Source organism: Dendrobates tinctorius, unplaced genomic scaffold (assembly GCF_039654945.1).
Source record: "Dendrobates tinctorius isolate UK_male_01 unplaced genomic scaffold, ASM3965494v1 ptg000395l, whole genome shotgun sequence".
NCBI lineage: Eukaryota > Metazoa > Chordata > Amphibia > Anura > Dendrobatidae > Dendrobates > Dendrobates tinctorius.
Genome location: NW_027362061.1, coordinates 2,165,914 through 2,171,068, shown reverse-complemented (window position 1 = coordinate 2,171,068; position 5,155 = coordinate 2,165,914). Strand labels below are relative to the sequence as shown.

The following is a 5,155-nucleotide window of genomic DNA, read 5'->3' as shown; positions in this document are numbered from 1 at the left end:
CAGTAGTATGCTAATATACCCCTTCATAACCCAAATGTGGGACAAATTAGTGGAAGCTACCGACTACCTGGACGATCAGATATTCCAGATTCTTGAAGTTCTTAATGAGACTAATACAATACAGAGACAATTAATTGTAGTTACTAACCAGCATACTATAGTACTAGATTATCTGACTGCAAAAGAAGGAGGAATGTGTCAGATAATTGGTCCCACCTATTGTAATTATATCGACCCTGCTGGCAATCTCACGATCAGGGCCAGTATAGACAAAATAGGTGAACTCAGAGACCAATGGTTAAAACAACACAGTGCAAACAGAGACTCCTGGTGGGGTAACACATTCTCTTTTCTAAATCCAGCAAATTGGTTTAATGGCCTTGCAGGATGGATTTTTGGCATTGTACAGACTTGTATGCAAATTTTGTTGTTTTGCTTATTGGTTTATGTAGCCGTAAAAGCGCTAATATATGTATTACTTAAGCTACTGAATAATGTATGCATAAAAAAGAATCTAAGGCTGAACCTTCTGTAGTGTATCATAGACCCCAGGTAGCCATTGCTGATGGGGAAAGTGAGTGTCCACACTGAGGGTGGATGGGCAAAGCAGGTAGGAAGCCCCCGTATGGGTACTAGACCCATGAGACAGTAGCTCCTTTGTGGACATCAGTTGACCCTGTGGCAAAGGTTATACCATTTACAAAAGGGGGAAATTGATATGGAAGGTTTGCCTTCATATCCCTTTAATTGCCTTTAATTCTTGATTTGCCTTTCATTTATTCTTATGACTCTGCAGTTTGCCAGTCTCCTCTTCAAGGGAAAAATGCTTCTTATCATATATGTTCTCAATAGTCAACCATAATGTGTTCTGGGTACATTGTAAACATGGTATGACACTGAGGTGATGGTGGGGGCCACATGAGCCCCATAGAATTACATATTGTTGTAAATGGTATAAAAGATTGCCTTGTATTTCATTACGTCAGATAAAGTGATTTGACCACGGCTCGTGTGTGTGCAGTCTCTTTTTTTCTCCAAGCGCTTGTAAATTAAGGGCGTAAAACTCCTAATCTGGCCTCACTGGTGATTTGGCAGATCTGACTTTGGTCAGGACAAAAACAGCTACGACACTACTCAGACAACACACATTGAGGGTAAAACAGTGTGGCAATGCTTTATTGAACCACAAAACAGGCAGATAACACATAGAACATTCCCAGCACAGTACCCAACAGAGTGCACATTACAGAGTCTCACCCTTCCGCTGATTCGCTCCCAGGGTCGCTACCCCACCTGTGGTTCGCACAGAGAGGAGGTAAGGACAAGCGAAGGAAGATGACAATCCATTCAGTCCATACAAGGTAAAATGCCAGTTGATCTGAGGATCACAACCTGGCATCTCCATACATATCCATGGTTCAGCGATGGTCAATGGAGCAGATCTGTATTCTTCCAACCGTGGCTGAAAACCCCTAGGTTGTTTCCTGTAGAATGATAGATCCGTGTCCCTCGAGATGTAAAAACTATACGAAGTATATAGTTTGAAGCCTGGGATCTGCCTATATGTGGCTAGTTTTCTGTTTCGGATAACATGATACATGATTTTAATTTTTTTTTCGTCTAGTCTTGCTTGAATATAGATCAATATTAAATAAAGTCTCCTGATGAGTCGCCTTTGGTGAGGACGATGAAACCCGTAGAAATGAGAGGCTTGGAGAATGTGGTTCAACTCCCACCAAGGACAACATCTGCAAGGAGTTTGTATGTTCTCCTCGTATTTGCGTGGGTTTCCTCACACATTCCAAAGACATACTGATAGGTAATTTACATTGTGAGCCCCATTGGGGACAGCGATGATAATGTGTGCAAACTGTAAAGGGCTGCGGAATATGTCAGCGCTATCTAAAAAAGAAAGATTATTATTATTAGAAAGATTCCATTTCTGGTCAAAATATTTCCCACATTATGAACAGGAAAAAGGCTTCTCCCCTGTGTGAGTTCTATGGTGATTAACTGATTGTGATTTCCAGTTAAAACATTTCCCACATTCTGAACAGGAAAAAGGCTTCTCCCCTGTGTGAGTTCTATGGTGCTTAACCAAATATGATTTCAGTGTAAAACATTTCCCACATTCTGAACAGGAAAAAGGCTTCTCCCCTGTGTGAGTTCTATGGTGATTAACCAAATCTGATTTCTGGTTAAAACATTTCCCACATTCTGAACATGAAAAAGGCTTCTCCCCTGTGTGAATTTTTAGATGTATATTAAGATTACATTTTTTTATAAAACATTTCCCACATTCTGAACAGGAAAAAGGCTTCTCCCCTGTGTGAGTTCTATGGTGATTAACGAAATGTGATTTCTGGTTAAAACATTTCCCACATTCTGAACAGGAAAAAGGCTTCTCCCCTGTGTGAGTTCTTTGGTGTGCAAGAAAACGTGATTTCCATATAAAACATTTTCCACATTCTGAACATGAAAATGACTTCTTTGCTTTAGGAGCAGTTTGTTTTTTATTGCCTCTTTTGTGACTTTCATTTTCCTTAGTAGTCAGTAATGAATCAGAAGATGGGACCTGTTTCATAGGATCAGATGACAGATCTTTGCTGTGAATGGATGATGATATATCTGGAGTAATGGCATTCACTTCAGTTGTATCTTGTAGGATCTCAAGATCTTCTGATTTCAAAATTGAAGATGTCAGCTGTCCCTCTGATCTCCTGGTACAGTCATCTGCTAAGATAAAAAAATATTTTTTAATAAAATATAATTGAGTTTTATATTTTTGAACATTTCTACTTAAACTGTCCATAAAAATGGCAAGCTATGTAAAAAACTTTATTTACCAAGACAATGACAGTTCACAGTCTAATAGAAAACCTTGTTTAATGAGCCAGTAGTGTGCGGTGTTCAACACTTTGTTCATTCTGCCTCCCAAATATCAAATAAAAAGAAACCAATCAGTGTTATGTAGGTGAAAATAATACCAATTCTCATCTCACAAAAAAACAAGTCCCGACTCAGGTCCATCATCTGTCAATGGAAAAACAGAGGTTCCCACACTATTAGTGGCTCAAAGGCTGCTGAAAAGCAGCAGAGTTTCTATAAACCAATCCAGCAAAATCCGCTCTCACTTCGGAGTCTTGCAGTGTGCACAAACAACATTTAGGATCCCTGTATTTAGCAATATTATAGTGAGAAGAATCCACTTAATTTGCGGTGTCTCCTGGAGCACAATCTGGGCACTATGTGCTAGGTAAGAAAATGGCAAATGTGTAATTTTCACTCTCCAACATCCACTGCGTGTTAATTTCCGGAAAGTGGCTGTGGAGTCAAAATATTCACTCCTCCTACACATGTGGTCAAAGTTGTCGATACCCCTCGTTTAATCACAGAAAAACCCACAATGGTCACAGAAATAACTTGAATCTGACAAAAGTAATAATAAATAAAAAATCTATGAAAATGAGCAAATAAAAGTCAGACATTGCTTTTCAGCCATGCTTCCTCAGAATTTAAAAAAAAATAAAACTCATGAAATAGGCCTAGACAGAAATGATGGTACCCTTAACTAACATATTTTGCTCCACAACCTTTTGAGGCAATCACTGCAATCAAACGATTTCTGTAACTGTCAAGGAGACTCCTGCACCTCTCGACAGGTATTTTGGCCACTCCTCAAGAGCAAACTGCTCCAGGTGTCTCGTGTGTGAAGGTTGCCTTTTCCAGATGGCATGTTTCAGCTCTTTCCAAAGATGCTCATTAGGATTTAGGTCAGAGCTCATAGAAGGCCACTTCAGAATATTCCAATGTTTTCCTCTTAGCCATTCTTGCCTGTTTTTAGCTGTGTATTGTGTGTCATTATCCTGTTGCAAGACCCATGACCTGCGACTGAGACCAAGCTTTCTGACACTGAGCAGCACATTTCTCTCTAGAATCCCTTCATAGTCTTGAGATTTCATTGTACCCTGTACTGATTCTATACACCCTGTGCCATATGCAGCATGGAAGCATGGTTGAAAAGCAATGTCTGACTTTCATTTGTTCATTTTCATAGATTTTTTATTTATTATTACTTTTGTCAGATTAAAGTTATTTCTGTGACCATTGTGGGTTTTTCTGTCATTAAATGAGGGGTACCAACAATTTTGACCCCGTGTGTATAGATTATAACCCTCAGGGAATTAATTTATAAAATGGAATCACTTTATGGGGATTTCTACTATTCTGGTTTTCTGTCATTTAGTCATATTAGGGCTTCTGCATATGGTGTGTCCAATCTCATCTGGGATCTGTTCCTGCTGTCCAGCTGGAGTAATCTGCTCCCTACTTCAGCCAATTGGAAAGTACCACACCCTACTAAAGTGCAAAGCACATGGCCGGAATCTGCCAGATACAGCGCTGTTCTCCTCTGGTTCAGTCCTCTGTGCTCAGCTTGCGGCTTGTGTATTTGTTTCCTGCTGTGACCGTGGCCCGTTTACTGACTACTCTTGTGTCTTCTGATTCTGTATTCTGTCCTTCTGGTTCTGACCCAGCTACCTGACTATTCTTCTTGCCATCTAACACCACAGAATAGCAGGTAACACCATGGTCCAAGCCTAGGGGTCCCAGTGTAAGTCCAGATCCATGTGTAGGGTCGGTGGTGGGGTGCCGAGCTGGGGGGGGTGGTCCTACTTTTATACCGCGCAGAGATGACAACAGAGACTCGATGAGGCAGATTCTGGGTGCAACAGGTCCAAGTTTATTTCATTACTTGCCGTCCGCCTGATGGCCTCCGCAGCACACCGCACGTTTCTTCACTTATCGGCCCTCCGTTTCCAGAGCCGTTTACACACCGTACTTTTACAATAGGGACGTACATATGCGTACTGTCCCTCCTTCACTTGTTCGACGCTCCTGACAGGTCCGCCACTTTGGCCGCCCTAGGCCCAATAACCAACAGCGCTTTCACTGGTCAGTCGTCGTGTCAAATACGGTATATGGCACTCACTGCCTCATCTCTTCTGCGGTATCTTTCTGTCAGGACCACCCCCTGACGTTTCCCTCTCCTCAGTCCCCTTGGTCGAATTCTCCTCAGGGCACACAGACTGGCGAAGTCCTCCTGTCACCTGGGCTCCCCCTGGGGACTGGAACCTTCTGGAACCCTCCCTCAGAA

At 41.6% G+C, this 5,155-nt stretch overlaps 1 long non-coding RNA gene across 1 annotated transcript; it reads right to left on the bottom strand.

Annotated features, from left to right (window-relative positions):
• Nucleotides 1-1,148: 1,148 nt before the first annotated feature.
• On the bottom strand, nucleotides 1,149-2,730 carry LOC141076205 (uncharacterized). The gene is made up of 2 exons (XR_012227444.1): nucleotides 2,576-2,730; nucleotides 1,149-1,902 (listed from the first exon to the last, which is right to left on the bottom strand). It is a non-coding gene; the product is annotated as an uncharacterized lncRNA (long non-coding RNA).
• Between the last annotated feature and the right edge of the window lie 2,425 nt (nucleotides 2,731-5,155).